General features: G+C 43.5%; 1 pseudogene; it reads right to left on the bottom strand.

Moving 5' to 3' along the window:
- Window positions 1-17,406: 17,406 nt before the first annotated feature.
- On the bottom strand, window positions 17,407-19,295 carry LOC136175327 (olfactory receptor 4X2-like; annotated as a pseudogene).
- Between the last annotated feature and the right edge of the window lie 901 nt (window positions 19,296-20,196).

Below are 20,196 nucleotides of genomic sequence, written 5' to 3'. Positions count from 1 at the left end.
ATATCACAATTTTTTTTTTTTGCTAAATTTTCTCTTTCTTTTTTTTCTTTTTGTTTGACCACTGCTGACGGTAGACAACTTCCTGTGTTTTTCTATCCAATGTATTCTCTCTTTGGAAATTGTTGAAACTGCAAAGGGCAATTTGGAGTGAACTGAGAAGTAACTTGGAAGAAGGCAATGGCACCCACTCCAGTACTCTTGCCCGGAAAATCCCATGGATGGAGGAGCCTGGTGGGCTGCAGTCCATGGGGTCTCAAAGAGTTGGACACGACTGAGCAACTTCACTTTCACTTATCACTTTCATGCATTGGAGAAGGACATGGCAACCCACTCCAGTATTCTTGCCTGGAGAATCCCAGGGATGGGGGAGCCTGGTGGGCTGCCATCTATGGGGTCACACAGAGTTGGACACGACCAAAGCGACTTAGCAGCAGCAGCAGAGAAGTAACTTAGTAGATGATTGATGTTTCCCAATCTTAGCCTCTTAGGTAAAAACTCTTAAAATTTCTTCCCAAGCCAGTTTTGGAACTGGTTGAGAAAATTTTATGTCCATATAATTGGCCTATTTGAATACATAACTCAGCATTTTGTTATGCAGCATATCGTTTCATCATTACAATGAGGCTGAAAAGCAAATATTATTTTCTCCTTCATAGATGATGAAATCAAATATCACTGAAATCTCTTCTCATACTTAACTATCCCAAGGCTAGCAAGTGGTAAAACAGAATTTGACCACGGCTGTATCTAAGGTCAAATTCACGCACTTTTCATTGCATCATTCTATTAGGTTAGAAAACAGCCTGAGTTTCATAATTCTTTCTTCCCTAAGCAGCACTGTTTGCTGTGAATAGTGTCTGACTGAGTGACTGAGTCGGGAGTCTGGGTTCTGGTCCTAACTCATTTAAGAGGTAACTGTCAGACTTCTGGAAGTTCACTGCACCTTCCTGAGCCATAATATTCTCACTTGTAAAGTGATGGAAACTGAAGGTAAAGAAAGTGTTATCAAGACATAGAGAACAAACTCACGGACATAAAGGGGGTAAAGGGGGGATGGGATAAATTGGGAGATTGGAACTGACATGTATGTACTGCTGTGTGTGAAATATATAACTAATGACAACCTACTTTATAGCATAGGGCGGGGGGAAAGGTACAATTAGTTTGTAGGCCATATATTAAGTTAACCTTAAAAATGCACTCCAGTGTACATTGAGTGCAGACAAATACTGCTTGATTCCACATATATGAGATGCCTAGGCTTCCCTGGTGGCTCGGATGGTAAAGAATTTGCCTGCAACGTGGGAGACCCAGGTTTGACCCTGGGTTGGGAAGATCCCCTGGGGAAGGGAATGGCAACCCACTCCAGTATTCTTGCCTGGGAAATCCTATGGACAGAGGAAGGAGTCTGGCAGGCTACAGTCCATGGGGTGCAAAGAACTGAACACAACTGAGTGACTCACAGACACACATGTGAGATGCCTAAGACAGTCAGGTGTAGAGAGTCAGAAAGTACATTGGCAGATGCCAGGGGTCGGGGGCAGGAGGAGGAGGAGGAGGAAAGGGGAGCTGGTGTTTAACCGAGACAGAGTTTCAACCTAGGAAGGTGAAAAATTCATGAAATGGATGATAGTGAGAGTTGCAAAACAATGTGAATGTTCTTAGCACCACTGAACCGTACAGCTAAATATGGTTAAAATAGTATGTTTTACATTATGTAATTTTTACCACAAATAAAAAAAAATGTTTTAAGTGTCATCAGCTGTAACCAGCTGGTGGTGTTTGCTGTTTACTCACTCAGCCCTGTCCGACTCTTTGCCACTCCATGGACTGTGGCCTCCAGGCTCCTCTGCTCATGGGGTTTCTCAGGCAATAACTAGCTGAGCCTGTTAGTAACTGAAGCTTTTCCTTGTGTCTGTGAGCCATTGTTTTCATTTTTATAATCTCAGCACAATTTGAGACCTGGGTTTGGATCCCAGGGTTGGTACTCATTAACGGTATGAATTTGAGCAGATTTTTAACCTCTTTATGCCTTCATTTCTTCTTCCTTGTATCTAAAGGAATAAAAATCTGCTTTCATTTTTTTCCCCCTAGTTATTATCACAGAAATGAATCTCAAGAATCTCTCAGGTGCAGTTCACTCCTTCAAGACCCTGGATGCTAATCCTCTGATTTTGGACTCTGCAACTCCAAAGTTAGTTACTTCAGCAATTACAAGTCTGAAGGAAGGACTTCACACATTTTACATGCACCTTGAAAGATGAGCTATATGAAATCATAAGGGAAATGTCATATTCAAATTATCTGTAAGCCATGTAAAGCTGGAGTTCATTCACAGCTCCTGAGATTCACAGTAGGGTCAAAAGGCCCACCCGCAATTACTAAACCCAAAATACATTCTCTTGGTAGCCAGGAAGAAATGGACACTTTAGCAATGAGAGAATTTATCTTCCATGTTCCACTTTGCTTGCAGACATATCAACCCAAGGCACAGGGAAAAACTAACAGATTGGAACCAGAGCTCCAAACACGTGTTGTAGTCTTCTGTTTATATGGCAGGTCACGAAGAGACACATCATAGTGAACCCATCAACTCAGGAAAACTATAACCTGTGTCTGAGGTTTCAGGAAAATTTTGCCTAAAGAGAAAGCCTCACTCACGCAGCCTAAGTTTAGTATCAAAGAACAGTCTGTTGTTAAAAAAAAAAAAAAAAAACAGTTCAAATTTACACACAGGGAGAAGTCTTCGTAAAAGGATAGAGGGAAGAGAGGCATTTTCTGCAAACAGGAGCCTCTGGGAAGGAGGACTCAGAGAAAGAGCAATCAAGGAAGAGAGATCGCTTTTGGCTTTTTGTTTGTTTGTTTGTTTACAAAGAGTGAGAACAACCAAGTATTGATGTCTCATTGTCACAGGTTAGAAAGAAACAGCAACCCACTCTAGTAATCTTGCCTGGAGAGTTCCATGAACAGAGGAACCTGGCAGGCTACAGTCCATGGGGTTACAAAGAGTCAGGCATGACTGAGCAACTGTCACTCACTCTGCAGTAAACTCTTTACAGGCATCATCTCAATCTCCACAATAACCCTTAAGATACATGTGCCATCTTTATAATGAAGAGTCTGTGTCAAAGATAATTGGCATGCTCAAGCTTACTTCTCATGACCAGTAAGCAACCCAGTCTGGATTTTAATTGAAGTTATCTATTTGAATACACATCAGGGGTTTGAAACAGCATGACCCTGAAGTATTAAATGGTCAGTTGTGATCAACTGGAAATAGCAATAGATTCTGCCAAAATGAGCAGACGCTCACTCTGGGTAAAAAGGAAATTTACAGGTAAAGCATCATTAAACCAGAACATTCATAGCTGGGGCCCAGAACTTAAAAAGGTGTTATATTAAGGAATTCAACCAGGTCCAAAGACCAGCCCGTCCTCTTCTGAAAACTGGGAGAGAGAAGTATCAGCCTTTTTATGCTTTGCTATAAAAAAGACTGAGACATAGAGCCAAAAACTGCGAAATGAAAAAAGCTCTGACATTCAGGGATTCCCTGGTGGTTGGCTTCGATCCCCAACCCAGGGAGATCCCACGTGCCATGGAGTGGCTACGCTCGGTGCCCCAACTGCTGGGACTGTGCTCTGGCGCCCAGGAACAGCATCTCCTGAGCCCGTACCCCGGAGCCTGTGCTCTGCAACGGGAGGGACCCCCGCAAGGGAAGACCTGCTCACAGCAACAAGGGGTCACCCTGTGCAGCAACAAGGGCCCAGCACAGCCAAAAATAAATAAATGCATAAAACTATTTCAAAAAAATAACTTAATTCCTTAAAAAAACTCTGGCATTCTAATGGACATGAATGGTCCAGAGAATATTTTTATTCAAAAAGAAAAAAGATTACCATATTAAACCGGCAAAGCAGCAGTTCAGTGTATTCTAAAATCTCTGACGGTGGTCGTAGCATCTCCAGTCCCTTTTGGATCAGCTTTTGTACTGACGGGCTTCCACATCTGAGTGGATGAGCACTAACACTTCCTAGAATCAATCAAATCAAAATAGAGCTGAGATATGGGAAGAGCCTTAGATTCTCTATTTGCTTACTCATTCATTCATTCATTCAACAGGTATTATTTTAGGTATTGGGCTAATTGATCGGGAAGCAGCAGAGGAAATCAGCTTGATTCCTCTTCTCACAGAGAGCGTGGTGTTCAGTGCTGTGACAGACATTTGCCCAAGGGTTGTAATGAGCACGAGGATGCGTTCCACCCCAACCTGGAGGCAAAGAGTGGGAAAACTAAATGACTCATAAGAGCTAAACGTAGTTGCCTCGGCACTGAGCACTGGCTTCTCGCTGCACAGATACACTCAACTCTCACCCGGGAACCTTGCCGCTGCCACACTACGGCCCCTGGAAGACAGACCCGCAAGTCTCCCACCCATTTCTCTATGCTCCTCAGTTCCTCCACCCATCCAGCTCTCCTAGTCAGGGGACCCCTTTATTTCAAGTTCTGCAATGCCCTCCTCTATAACTAAGCTCCAATCTCTGACATCCAAGCCGTTGATTAGGGCCCATAAATTTCAACACACTGATCGTAATTGACCCTTCCAGCCTCATCCATAACTGTGAGAGTCATAAACAAAGAAAGTCAAAAGAACTTTTTTTTACAGAATGCTGCAGAATTCCAGAAGAAGGTGCTATGGAATTGCCAGGTAAACTCACTAATCCTTGCAGATAAGGGTAGCTGAAAATATATTTTAAAGAGAAGCTGAATCTCTTTCAGAAAGAGCTTGAGAAATTTTGTATTATCTGTCATCTTGCATCCTTATAATGAGGGTCTGGCAGAGGAGAGGTAGAGAAACATGCAAAAGAAATTTATAACAATTCTGAATGGGTGTAGGACTCACTACACTGGACTGGGCTGTTCTACATCTGATGACAAATTCTTAATATTATTAGATCCTCAGATTCTGAAATAGTCATAAAACCATGGAGGTCCCAGTTCTTCCACTCAGGCAGTTTGAGCCTGTTTCTTCATTTGTAAAATCGGGATGCCAATAATTATTCTCTACCTGCCCTGGATAAGACCAGATGAAAAAAAATAAATGAACATATTGTAGACATTACAAAGCTTTAGGAAAATATGCCGTTGACTATTATTACTTATATGTTATTAATTTTTCTCAATTCAAACCCTAAAATCGGGTAAAAAATGGGATTTTGAAAACTTTAATCAAAATTTATAAAAATGAACTTAGGTTCTTTGCAAACTATCAAATGAGTTGTTTCATTGTCTGTTTCCATTGGAAATGATAGAACTTTGAATTTAGTAGAAAAGGTATCAACAATGAAGGAAAACTCACCTGTACAGCAAGGTTGAAGGACTTGAATAATGTGTAGTTTATTTTCTTGCTTGGATATTTCTCTAGAAAAAGTCTTGAAGATTAGAAATTTCGAAATATGAGTTGAAGTTTTGGATTCTGCTGTAGGAGTGGGTCCCAGCATCTCTCTTGTGGCAATCACAGCACTGAACTTGCTTAAAGCTGGTCGAACCCTGCTGGCCCTCTGGAGTCAGAGTGGGGAAGCCAGAGATGGCCACTCCATGCCTTAGACGGCCCCAGTCCTAAGGCCCTGATGTCTGACCTCTCGGATGCAACCACTAAATGTATAACACCCACCAGAAAGGGAACATCTTAATCGCCTTTTCCTGGAAACAGGAACTGAAAGGAACTGACCCCTCCTCGCAGTCAGCTGGAAGAAGCTGGCAATGGCCCAGGGATTTAAACAGTGTGCCCTGTGAGACCCTGTCTCAGAGGCCACCAGGTCTACTCACTGTGGACCAGGGCCAGCATGTGGAAACACAGAAGCGGACAAAGGTGGTCACGAGAGCTGGACCTGTGGCCCCGGGTTGCTCAGCCGCCCGTGGTCACTCGGTTATTAACGCTATTCCAGGAAAACAGCTTAACCCTCCGTCTCGGATTCCTGCAGAAGAGGATTCTGAGGCATCTGAGTTTCTGCTCCAGATTTCTCCCTTCAGGCAAATTATTTAACATTTAAACTTCTGTGCTTCAGTTTCCTCACCTGAAAAATGGGGCTAAAATAGTGTTTACTTGGGTACTAACAGCACAGTGACTATCATTAATACATTTATATACTGGAAACTTGTGAAGAGAGCAGATTTTAAATGTTATCACCACACATCAAAAAAAGTGGTAAGGAAATGGAGGTGTTAACTGACCTATTGTGGTCATCATTTCACTATATATATATCAAGTCACCACATTGTACACCTTAAACTTACATATGCTAGATGTCAATAATGTCTTGATGAAGCTGGAAAAAACATATGCCTACCTCATAAGGCCTTTATGAGGATAAAATGGGAGTTTATATAAAATGCTTAGAACAATGCCTGGCACGCAGTAATTGCTATGTAAGTATCTGCTATCACTGCTACCATTACTAGCACCATCACCATTATTAACACCATCACCATTACTAGCACCATCACTGTTACTAAGTTACTAACACCATCACCGTTACTAGCACCATCACTGTTACTAAGTTACTAACACCATCACCGTTACTAAGTTACTAGCACCATCACCGTTACTAGCACCATCACGTTACTAGCACCATCACCGTCACTATCTTCAATGTTGCTATTCCCTAACCATGTGCACAAGGTTCCCTGGTGGCTCCGTGGTAAAGAATCTGCCTGCCAGTGCAGGAGACGCGGGTTTGATCCCTGAGTCAGGAAGATCCCCTGGAGAAGGAAAGAGCAACCCACCCCACTCTTCTTGCTTGGGAAATCCCAGGGACGAAGGAGCCTAGTGGGCTACAGTCCATGGAGTCACAAAGAGTCGGACACGACTGAGCAACTAAACAATAGTAACAACGAGCATGTGCATCTAACCACTTCTGTGCCACTACAGCAACTGCATTGCAGCATATGGACACTTGCCTCAATCATATGACCCGAAGATGGCATACAGAAAGTTTAGTAACAAAAAGGAGATCCCGATGACACAGCCCGGGTGAAATGGGGGCAGGGGAGGGAGGCTCAAGAGGGAGGGATCTATACTTACGGCTGATTCACGCTGTGGTATGGCAGAAACCAACAGAACATTGTAACGCAATTATCCTCCAATTAAAAATAAATAAAATAAAAAAGGAAATCCTGAGTGCTAATATCAGGCACCAGTGCTCTCAGCGACCACCAACCACACCACGTCCTAGGGAGTCTCTAGATCAGGTCGCCTCCATCTCTTGAGCCTGCTTCTTCCAGCCCCATCACATCTGCTGGATCTTCTCTTCCCTCTATCCAGAGCCCCACATGTCTACCTCCAGATCTTTGGAAAGAGAAAAAATTTCTTACAACTTCTTCACTCAAAGCAGTCCCCCTTTTATTTTACTGTTTTATACTTTATTCTGTTACTGGTATGTTTTCTTAGGTACGAATAAACTAAATAGGGCAGCTTAGATCTTCTCTGCTTCAACTTCTCTTTAGAGATTCAGGGACCTCGACTTTATAAAAGTCAAATGATAATGAAATCTTTTTCTTAATAAAGCAGTAGTACTCACTCCAAAGATGAATTTTGCCATCATCTTTAGTATGTTGAAAGACTTAAGGCTCATTTTTTATAGCGTGAGACTGCAAATCTTATAAAATGTTCCCTCTGCCTCCCCCAGTGGCTGTAGAAGACCCGGAGGCCCTCTTCCTTCTGTGACTTTTTCAGCATCTCCACCCTCAAACAGTGGCCTCTAAGGCTTGGCTGTAAACCGTAACATGCTATCACATGACACCACCTGCTTCATGCATTTGTCTCTTCCCTCCTCCTGTTGGTCATTTTTTACCCAGATGGCACATCAGAGAACTGTAAAACTGAAACTATAAGCAATCCATTAATTTTTTTCTTGAAATAGTGGGATAAAAAATCCGGTAGGGTCATTTGAAAGTTTATACATCTAACTTATCATTTTAAAGAAAAGGGAACCACAGCTCAGGAAAGGTAATGAAAGTGTGGGGAAATGGTGGAAATTAAGAGCTAGGATCCATCTCAGAAAATCTACGCCCTTGTCAAACTCACCGCAACACCCTGACCTTCATCCCATCTGCTCATCCTTCCATCCAAGAGGAAGTGACACATTTGAGCTGGACATTGTGTACAATGGGGTTTCAGGTTAAGGAGGGTCATATAGGAAAAAAAATACACATGGCTTCCTCCCCCATAGCATGGTCCATCTAGTAGGCATAATGACTCATTTGGGGGGATGTAATTTGGGATCAGGAAGACTTTTCAGGATTGCAGTATAACCCAGGGGCACCCTGGAGTTAAACACTGTTAAAAGCAGAGACATTACTTTGCCAACAAAGGTCTGTCTAGTCAAGGCTATCGTTTTTCCAGTGGTCGTGTATGAATGTGAGAGTTGGACTCTAAAGAAAGCTGAGCACCAAAAAAGTGATGCTTTTGAACTGTGGTGTTGGAGAAAACTCTTGAGAGTCCCTTGGAGTGCAAGGAGATCCAACCAGTCCATCCTAAAGGACATCAGTCCTGGGTATTCACTGGAAGGACTGATGTTGAAGCTGAAACTCCAATATTTTGACCACCTGATGCAAAGAGCTGGCTCATTTGAAAAGACCCTGATGCTGGGAGGGATTGGGGGCAGGAGGAGAAGGGGACAACAGAGGATGAGATGGTTGGATGGCATAACCAACTCAATGGACATGAGTCTGAGTAGACTCTGGGAGTTGGTGATGGACAGGGAGGCCTGGCGTGCTGTGGTTCATGGGGTCACGAAGAGTCAGGCTTAACTGAGCAACTGAACTTAACTGAACTGAACTGAATAGTAAGAATTGTGCTTTCTCTTATTTGTGCATTAAATTTTGCAAAGGATTTGCTCATCCATTAACACGCTTTTTGATCAGAATGTTGTGTATTAATAGAAGGTTGTATATTAATAGAATGTTGTGTATTAATAGCAGATGTGATTATCAGTGCTCATTTACTCTCTAACACACTGCTGCCTTAGCAATCGTTAATTCAGCTCAGAGGTCTAAGTTGCCTCATTTCAGAAACTCTCCCAGGTAAAGGTGATCCTCCACCACTGAGGCAGCGGTTGTGCAGCTTCACCCTCTGTGCACCAGGTGGCGGGGGATCCGGGGGAGGGGTCCAGAGGTTAGAGAGACGGTGGTCAGTGCTGTGCTGGGGGCAGCACAGCAAGAGTTTATCCAGGACAGCTCCTGGTCCCGTGAAGAGCGCTCCTCGGAATGGTCTATTCATCCACCCTTCCTAGGTGCCCCATCCCTACCTCTTCCATTCTTCACTTTATCAAATAAATTCATTAGCAACTCTATTATCTGCATTAATTGCCATGTGTTACAAATGCTGTTGTAGTGCAAAATAGCCCAAAATTCAGTGGCCTAATCCCAGTGAAAGTTCATTTCTCATTCACACTAAGTCCAATGCAGATTTGCAGATTTTAGGGACAGCTCTCCACCAAGCTATGCCTATCAGAAACAAGCCCATGGCAATCTGTGATGCCTCTGGTTTCCTGGGGCTTCAGGACCATCTGCTGGATCATCTGCACCCAGCTAGCCAGTCATCAAAGATGAATTGAGGATCCCTGGGGACATTTTATGGACCAAGTCTAAACATCATTGGTACATCATTTCCACCTATTAGTAACAAGACCCCATGTGCATGTAAGAGGGCCAGGTAAGGCAGCTTGTGTGACCAGAAGAAAAAGATGAAGTAATTTGGTAAACATATTCCATTGTTCGGACCACAATTCCTCATTTGCTGGCCTCTATCCCTCCTTTCAGAAAAATAAGGTCATGGCATCACTTCATGGCAAATAGATGGGGAAACAATGGAAACAATGACAGACTTTATTTTCTTGGGCTCCAGAATCACTGTAGACAGTGACTGCAGCCACAAAATTAAAAGACGCTTGCTCCTTGGAAGAAACGATATGACCAACCTAGACAGCATATTAAAAAGCTGTCAAAGCTATGGTTTTTGCAGTAGTCATGTAGGGATGTGAGAGTTGGACTGTAAAGAAAGCTTAGCACCAAAGAATTAATGCTTTTGAACTGTGGTGTTGGAGAAGAGTCTTGAGAGTCCCTTGGACTGCAGGGAGATAAAATCAGTCAATCCTGAAGAGATTAAGTCCTGAATAATCATTGGAAGGACTGATGCTGAAGCTGAAGTTCCAATACTTTGGCCAACTGATGCAAAGAACTGACTCATTGGAAAAGATCCTGATGCTAGGAAAGATTGAAGACACAAAAAGGGGATGACAGAGGATGAGATGGTTGGATGGCATCACTGACTCAATGGACATGAATTTGAGCAAGCACCAAGAGCTGATGGTGGACATGTAAGCCTGGTGTGCTGCAGTACATGGGGTAGCAAAGAGTCGGACATGACTGAGTGACTGACCTTAATTGAACTGATCCCTCCCCTTTTCCCATCAAAGTTTATTTGTTACTATATTCAAGGAACTTTTGATACTCAATAGACCTTGATAATCTAATTAAAACCAGAGTCCAAATCATTGTCACACACACAAAAAAAGTTTAACTTTTATATTAGCTGCATTCTATGCCATGAATGTTTGTCAAGTACAAACGGTTGTCAATATAGTAGATTCCATGCTCTGGACCCAGGATCCACTGTTTATGGTTCCATGATCTTGGGCCAATAACCTAACATCTCTGTGCCTCAGTCATTCATCTTTGAAATGAAGTTGTTTTTTTTTTTTAATTCTTATTGTAGTATAGGTGATTTACAAAGTTGCACTAGTTTCAGGTACAACAAAAGTGAATCAGTTATGCATATACATATATCCATTATTTTTTAGATTCTTTTCCCATATAGGTCATTACAAAGTATTGAGTAGCATGCCCTTTACTATAGAGTAGGTCTGTATTAGTTTAAAATAAGATTTAAAAAAGACAGAGAGAGAGATTGACATTAGGAAGCTGACTTCAAGACTTCTCTTTGGGTAGAACAATCCATAAACCTGGAAATCTTCAGCAGTTCTCCCGTGAGCCCATCAGCAACAACAGGAAGATGCTTGTGGTTATCACTGGTTCACTGTCAAGGGCAGCATGGTAGACAATGAGAACAAAGAAAGTAAAATTCCACAGTACTTTGTTTGAGCATTTCTTTTATCAATGATCTTTTTTTTTTTTTATTGCAATGACAAAAAAAAAAAGCCAAATGATATTTGTTAATAGCAGAACAGGACTTCCTTGGTTATCCAGTGGTTAAGAATCCAGCTGCCATGCAGGGGACACGGGTTCAATCTCTGGTCCTGGAAGAACCCACATGCCACAGAGCAATTAAGCCCCTTCGCCACAGCTACTGCAGCCCATGCCACCTAGAGCCTGTGCTCTGCGGTGAGAAGTCACAGCAATGAGAAACCTGCTCATCCCAACTGGAGAAAGACTGCATGCAGCAACAAAGACCCAGCACAGCCCAAAAAAGAAAACTGTTTCCTAAATAGCAGAACAGTGAAAGGATCCTCCCTTATGTGCTATAAGGACTTAGATAAGCTCCAGTTTCTGCATCTCCCAGAGACTTGAGATCCTGACAAAGGGTTGACTGAAGACTGGTAGAAGAATTGAAATGTCTTTGGCATGCACTCTCTAAGGTTGGCACAAAGAGGTTCCACTTAGCAGAGCCCAATTCAGGTGGAGCTGAAAGAACAGTAAGAAATAATAATGCCAGAGCCAGGAATGAGGAAATAACTGTCCTCTCCTGGGACATTCTGCCCAGGCTTATTAAGTACCTTCATCTTCCAGAAATTCCCAGCAGAAAGTATATGTATTTATTTTGCAGAAAAATTATTCTTCTACCCCTTGCTAAAATTCTGAAAATGGTTTAACCAGACAGTTACATTTAACCACAGAACAGAAAGGAAAAATAACCTTGGAAATAGTGAGCCAGGCCCTTTCATTGAAAGAGAATGCTAGAACCAAAACTAATATAATCATTGGGTATAACCTCCAAAAAGGCTGTAATAGCAGATAAATAACCTAAGCATTATTTCACACACACACACAAAAAAAAAACCTACCATATTTTGCTTTTACCTAGTTTTATTATGGGTGTATAGCATGCTTTTGTTTCTATCTGGTCTTTCATAACACTCAAAAAAACATTAAAAAATAACCTCAACAAGGACATTCTGATGTAAGATGCTTGAAATTGCAGAGTTGGTATTTTGGCCATCAGATTAAAACTGCTCTGGGAGGCAGCATTATCAAGATAACCTTGGCACTGGAAACATACTCTGTGCAACTGATTTTCAGTTCTTCCATTCTCTAGCTAAACGATATTGGGCGAGTTACTTGATCCTTCAGAAACTCAGTTTTTTCATATTTCAGGTGGAGAAAATAACACATGTCATGTAGGATGGCCAGGTAAAACACTGTACAAGTATTTAGCCCAGTTTTTGTCCTTCAGTAGGTGCTTAATAAATATCAAGTATTATTAGATCTCAAAGGTTGCACGTTAGAGTCAAGTAGGAGAGTAGTTTACAAGGCCACTGCCATAGGATTTATTTCCAAGGTTCTCTTTTACTTCTATTTATTTCAAAACATTTTTTATCAAATTTCAAAGAATCATAAAACTTTAGGATACCTAATGGGCAAGTTGGTCTAGTTCTATACAGTTCACAAAATGAAAATAAATAAATAAATAAAGGATTATGAAGACGGCTGAATGCTACAAATCCCGTGGCACAGTGCAGTCATAACAGAAAGACGCAATAGTGGCATCATCCTAAGAGGTGAGGCAGTTTCAGAGCAGGCGGAGTCAACACTGCATGTTCGGTAGAGTTCGCCCTGATCGGACACACTATCTTTTCTGAGGCATGCCTTCACTCTCACTAAGGAAGTTCTTGCCCTGATTCTCTGAACTTGGACTTTAGAAGGAACAAGGACTTACTGTAGAGCACAGAGACGCTCAGTGTCATGGGGCAGCCTGGATGGGAGGGGAGTCTGGGGGAGAATAGACACTTGTATATGTATGGCTGCCTCCCTTCGGCGTCCACCTGAAACTATCACACCAGTGTTAAGTCAGCTATACTCCAGTATAAAATAAAGTGTTTCAAAAATCCTTAAAACAAATGATCTAGGTTTTTTTTCCTCTCTTTTTTTTTTATTTATATTAGTTGGAGGCTAAGTACTTTACAATATTGTAGGAGTTTTTGCCATACATTGATACGAATCAGCCATGGATTTACACGTGTTCCCCATCCTGAACTCCTCTCCCACTTCCCTCCCCATCCCATCCCTCTGGGTCATCGTTGTGCACCAGCCCTCAGCACTTGTCTCATGCATCAAACCTGGACTGGCGATCTGTTTCACAATTGATAATACACATGTTTCAATGCTGTTCTCTCAGATCAAAAAAGAAGGCTTGGCTCTGCTCCCCCTGCTCAGAATGGAGGTCGTTTCCTAAAGCCTGTCACTCCATAACCAAGCTGCAGAGCCTGACTATGAACAAATCAAGAAAGACATGTAGACAGAATATTTTACAATGTGTTTTAAAGTTCCTTAAAGGGTCTGACTGTGTTTTATGAACATAAATCTTACATGTAAAGCTTATTTTTCAAAAAGAAATAAGATAATCTGCTGCCTTAATTGAAGTCCTGCAAGTACCTGTTTGCCTGCATCTTGTCTTCTCCTGCTCTGCTTCTTCACCAATCCCTGAGGTGCTTGAAGAACTCCGGGTTCTAACTCATGGTTCACAAACAGCTGGTTCAGAAAAAACAACCGGGGCTTTGGAAGAGTCCTTGACCTGCAGTTTCCTCAACTGCAAAGTGAGCATTGTCCACCTGGGGCGGCGCCCTTCAGATCTAATTTTAGGAAACTGATTAGGGGATACTCAATTCATACTAGTCTTTGACTTCTGTTTCCCATTTTCTGAAATGTACGTCAGTCTCAAGAAGGCGGCCTTTTTCAGCATTTGAAGAATTCTTCTTGGCCAACACAAGGCGTTCGATCCTGTATATTAGCTAACTCTTGCAACTCAGTGATCAGCTTTTGCTTTCACGAGAACTAGAGGCTGAGCTGAGAGGAGCCCCATGCTTCCCTGGCTTTTTAACTCACTGTTTCCAGATCTGGCGTCTCAAGCCCTGGTTTCTGTGGACCCAGGAACACATGTGAACATCATAAGGCAGTTCAGGCTGTATTTTGAAGAAACACTTTTCATTTACGTTGAAGTGATTCCATAGAAAAAAACACCTGACAATATCAGAGATTATGAAACCTCAGTTTTGGAATTCAGAGACTTAGATGTTTGTGTTCTGTGATCTTTAAAAAGCAGCAGAGGAAAACACAGAGAGAGCGAGAACTCAGAAATCAGACAGTCCTGGGTTTGAATTCAGCCTTTTGGGGACCTAACTCCATGACCTGGATCAAGGCACTGATCTCCCAAAGCCTCAGCCTCTTTATCCATAAAGCAGGAGACTCACACCTACATCACCAGAGCATTTTAGGATGAAATGGAGATAAAATATATGAAATACCTTGGATGATAGTAAAAGATATACTTAACACATGCTCTTTTCATATACATACATAACGTGTGTGTGTGCTGAGTGACTTCAGTCATGTCTGACTCTGCGACGCCAGGATCCTCTGTCCTTTGGATTCTCCAGCCAATGTATGTTATTCTCAGAAAAAAATTAAGCAGTGATTATTGATTTGTCTCAAGCAGTATGATATCGGTTTATTGATTAGATGGCTGAGGTGAAAATACAGATGCAACAACGACTGTTCACTTACAATCTGAAGCACTAGTGACTTCTGGAAATTTAATAGACCATGTATTTATTAAGTGTTACTGTATATAATTAAGAGCAAGGTATAAAAATGAGTAAGATTCATGCCATATACCCAAGAGTTAAAGTCTAGGGGCAGAGTCGGGGCTGGAGGGGTAAGAAAAATACACGCTGAAATTTAGGTAGCAAAGGCTTGAAAAGATTCTAGCTAAGTGCTCTGGGAACTCAAAGTAATGAATACATTTTTCTCTCTTTTATCCTTCTGGGACTCCTAAAATGCGAATGTTGGTATGCTTGATGTTGTCACAGAGTTCCGAAAATTATTCTCGTTTTTCTAAATTTGTCTTTCTTTTTGCTGTTCTGGTTGAGTGTTTTCTATTATTCTATCTACCAGATTTTTATACATTCTTCTGAATCATCTAATCTGCTGTTAATTCCCTTTAGTGTAGTTTTCATTTCATTTACTGTATTCTTCAGCTCTGACTGGTTCTTTTTTATATTTCCTTAATCTTTGTTAAAATTCTCACTGTGTTCAACTGTTCTTTTCCCAAGTTCAGTTACGGTTGATTCAAACTCTTTATCAGGTGATTTGCTTCTCTGTCTCACTCAGGTTTTTCATGGATTATTTTCTTGTTCTTTCATTTGAAACCTATCCCTTTGTCTCCTCATTTTGTCTAACCTTCTCTATGAAACTGTGAAGCTGTCACCCGTGCCGGCCTTGGGGGCACGTCCTCCTGAGGAGGCAGCCCGTGTGTCTGCGTGTGCCCCGTGGCTTGGGGGGAGCTCCCCCTGTGCAGCGGCCGTCCCCGCCCTGTTGGAGGTGGACTCTGCCCAAGGAGGTGAACCAGGAGGCCTGAGAGCAGCGGGCTTCTCCCAGGGTGGATGGCGGTCTCCACCCTGCTTTGGGAGCTGGCTGGGGTGTGAGGTCCTGCAGCTGCACCTCCCAGGTGGTGCTGGTGGTAAAGAAGCCGCCTGCCATTGCAACAGAAGAGAGACACAGTTTCGATCCCTGGGTCAGAAGATCCCCTGGAGAAGGGCATGGCAACCCACTCTAGTATTCTTGCTTGGAGAATGCCAGTGGGCTGCATAGAGTCCATGGGATCACCCAGAGGGGGACGCAGTTGGAGTGACTTAGCACGCACACACATGTGGAGCTTGGTTACAGGATGGGCGGGGGTCTGGGCAGTGGGTGCCACACCACTGGGCTCGTTCCACGCCCTCCCAAGTGTGCCCAGGGGATGCACGCCCCAGGGGTGGAGGTCTCTGTCCTGTAGCTTCCCTCTCTCCCTTCAGAGAGCGAGCACAATGACAGACGCTCTGGCGGGGGCTATCTCCACTCGGGAGCTGGTCTCGCTGCCTCTCGAGCACGTGCACCAAAGCGAGTGCTGGCAACGGCTGCCTCCACCCCAGTCGGAGTGGGACCAGGGTCCAAGCTGACTTCGTTCCCTCGAAGTGTGCAGCCCCTGCCTTAGTGGGGAGAAGCAGCAGAGCAAGAGGGGTGGAACAGGAGCCCAGTGAGGACCTGGGGACACGGGGTGATCCTGGTAAGCGGCAGGAGCAACAGGCAGCTTTTAATCCGCTGCCTTTGTGCTGTGACTGGAAGTAAGCAAGTGTGTGTGTGCGGTGTTTTCAAGAGCAGAGTCCCCCAGGAATCCTCACCGGTATTCCATAAGAGGCTTGTCTAAACCAGTATCAGAACCAAGGGCTGGGGTACCGAGGTGTGGGTCTAAATTCTCACTCCCCAGGGAGGATTCCTGACCCTGTAACACTCGCTCCTCTCCTGTGCCCCTTGGAAACATGGGTCTGCTTCTCCTCCCTTACTAGCAGACTCCATGTGGATCTTTGTTCACAGCTTTGGTTGTAGGAGAATTCTGCTAGTACCCAGACTAACTGCAGTGAGAGTCACTATATATGCGGTTGTAGTTTTCATATATTCATAAAGGGAGGTGAGTCAGCATCCTCCTATCCTACCATCTTGATCTCTTTCCTTGCAAACTATTCTTCAGGGCAGGCTTAACTGATATTTATGATTAAAGTGACATTATATACTTTTGACAAGACTATTGCAGCAATTATGCTGTGTGCCTCTCAGTCTAAATATCATAAATGTGTCTAATTACTAAAAAGAGTGCCTTCCAGGATTCTTGATTGTAAAGTCATATTTATCCTTTTTCAATTAATAAATCTCTTGTGGGGAAATGAGTTGAGACTATATAAAATCCTATTCCTCATCAAGAAAAAATTTAATGAGTGTCGAGTTACAAGCATTAAGAACTTATTTAGCACCACGCATCAAAAGTTATTACACTTTTTAACAAAGCAAGGTTTCTATAGCAAAAAACTGTTTAAATCAGTATCATTAAAGATTTCTGTTCAGGAAACTTAGAACATTGTTATTTATATTATAAAATTTCAGAAACAATTTACACATCTAACAGAAAAGTGGGCAATTAAGTAACAGTAAGAGAAAATATATGGTAAGTGATTACAGTGAAGCTGATGAAGAGTAACTCTAAAATTAGCAAGTCCTGGGAACTGTCCTTCATCTCATTCTGCCCCTTCAGTTTGGACAGGGCATCACTTAAACCCAAGGATCAAGACCAAGGCTCAGCCTCTACCTCTCTTCTGGCTTCACTGCTCTGACCCACAGCCTCTCCATGGCCTTCTTCACTTCAGCATTTCTCAGGGAGCAGATGACAGGGTTGAGCAGTGGGGTGATCACCGTGTAGAACACGGCCACCGTCTTGTCCGCAGGCAGGGGGGTGGAAGGTCTCAGATAGATGAAGACGCAGAGAGCAAAAAATAAGGTGACCACGGTGATGTGGGACCCACAGGTGGACAGGGCCTTGCGCCGCCCCTCGGAGCTCCGAGTCCTCAGATGCAGCAAGATGACCACATGGGAGGCTAAGAGGACCACGAAGCTGATCACAGACAGGGTCCCCCCGTTGGCAACGATCAGAAGACCAACGAGGAAGGTGTCAGAGCAGGCAAGTTTGAGCAGGGGAAGCACGTCACAGAAATAGTGGCCGATCACATTGGGGCCACAGAAGGGCAAGTGAAAGACGAGAAGGCTATCGACCAAGGAATGCACGAAGCCTCCCACCCACGCTGCTCCCACCAGGAAGGCACACGCCTGCCGGTTCATGATGGTGGTGTAGTTGAGGGGCTTGCAGATGGCCACGTAGCGGTCATAGGCCATCACGGTGAGCAGGAAAGCCTCAGTGCCACCAAACAAGTGGATAAAGAAAACTGTGTCATGCAGCCCCACAGAGATATGGTTTTCCTTTCAGCCAGCAGATCTGAGATGAGTCTGGGGGCTGTCGTCGAGGCATAGCAGATCTCCACAAAGGACAGATAACTCAGGAAGAAGTACATGGGGGAGCCAAGGCTTCTGCTGCTCATGACAGTGAGGACAATGAGGAAATTCCCCAGCATGATGGCTACATACAGGAGCAGAAATATCACAAAGCAGACTTTCTGCACCTCTGAATTGTAAGAAAGTCCCAGGACAATAAATTCTGTCACACTATGTTTTAACCATGATGTAGCCACCAGGAAACAGTGGTTGACTTTATTTTTCTGGGCTCCAAAATCACTGCGGATGGTGACTGCAGCAATGAAATTAAAGGACACTTACTCCTTGGAAGGAAAGTTATGACCAACCTAGACAGCATATTAAAAAGCAGAGACATTACTTTGCCAATAAAGGTCCGTTAGTCAAGGCTATGGTTTTTCCAGTGGTCATGTATGGATGTGAGAGTTGGACTATAAAGAAAGCTGAGCACTGAAGAATTGATACTTTTGAACTGTGGTGTTGGAGAAGACTCTTGAGGGTCCCTTGGACTGCAAGGAGATCAAACCAGTTCATCGTAAACGAGATCAGTCCTGGGTGTTCATTGGAAGGACTGATGTTGAAGCTGAAATTCCAACACTGTGGCCACCTGATGCGAAGAGCTGACTCATTGGAAAAGACCCTGATGCTGGGAAAGATTGAGGGCAGGAGGAGAAGGGGATGACAGAGGATGAGATGGTTGGATGGCATCATCAACTCGATGGACATGGGTTTGGTTGGACTCCGGGAGTTGGTGATGGACAGGGAGGCCTGGCGTGCTGCGATTCACGGGGTCGCAAAGAGTCGTACACGACTGATCGACTGAAGTGAGCCACCAGGAGGCAGTAATTTGGGTGTGTGATCTGAAATAACACAAAAGACTTCCTCCTTTAGCAGCTAAATTATATAATAGTCCCTTGCATATATGAAATGTTACCATTCAGACTCTACAACCTTAGAGTCTTCTCAGAAATAGGAAATCCATCTCTGCAATCCATATACACATTGAATTATAATTGTGCTATGTGACCATCTGGCCCACCAAACTGTGGACTTTCTAGAGCAGAGACTATGTCTTGCTACCGCTCCATCTGCAGTGCTAACTTAAACACCTGCACAAAATTCCACTCAGTGAACGTACATAGGATGGAGGAGCAGTGCATACAGATCATCCTAGCCTTCCTAGCACAGTATTTGGTACACCACAGAAGCTCAGAAAATACTGAAAGAACAGAGGTCACCAAGGACCAAGACCACATCTTTCCATCCCTGAATCCCAGGTCTAGCAGAGTGCTTGTTTCAGGCAAAGGCCAGGCCAGCGTGAGAGCACTTTGTGAAATACCATAGCCTTCCTGGTCGCATTCCGTTTGCTTTCAAAGGGGAATTATAGTTATCACATGCTCACAAACAAAACCAACCCCACTGTTTCTGGGCCTCTGCGGTCTCACTACTGTTCCTTTTATCTGTTCTGACTTCAGGGATGTGAATAGTGCTCTGAGCACATCCAGTTTTCAATCTCCAAGCATTAAGGCCAAGTTATGTGCCAGAGCTCATAATACATCTCAGGAGTTGCCAGATGGAGGATTTGCTCTCCCTGCAGCCTTAGGAATGCTGAGACTAAGCCAGTGAGTCTATTCCACCTGATTAGAAACAAGAGCACAGTAGACTGCCTCTCAGACGTTCCACAGAGAAATAAGAATTCGGCAGCTCAGCCTTGAGTTCACGTTGCTGAGAGATACTGGGGGTGGAGGGGGTGTATGATGATCACATGAGAGAAGACTGGTCCCCAGAGAGGCCATGCCTTTCCCCTTCCTCATCAGGCACCTACCTCATGGGAAGAAGGACCTGGATACCAACATCTCAAACTTCCTTGTAGGTAACATAACTTCAGAAATCAATAGGGAATATATTAAAGTAATTTCACCCAGTGTTCTCAGGGCACTTAGGCTATGGGGCTCTATTCTGTTCTGAGGGCAATTAGACCCAGCTCTTGCTTATCATGAACTCAGTCATGTGGTTTTACATATGACACTATCCCAAGGACGGGTTCAAGGAATTATGGACCACAAAGTC

The sequence above is a fragment of the Muntiacus reevesi genome, chromosome 9, assembly GCF_963930625.1.
Source record: "Muntiacus reevesi chromosome 9, mMunRee1.1, whole genome shotgun sequence".
NCBI lineage: Eukaryota > Metazoa > Chordata > Mammalia > Artiodactyla > Cervidae > Muntiacus > Muntiacus reevesi.
The sequence above is the reverse complement of the archived record's forward strand: the minus strand, read 5'-3'. Positions and strand labels throughout refer to the sequence as shown.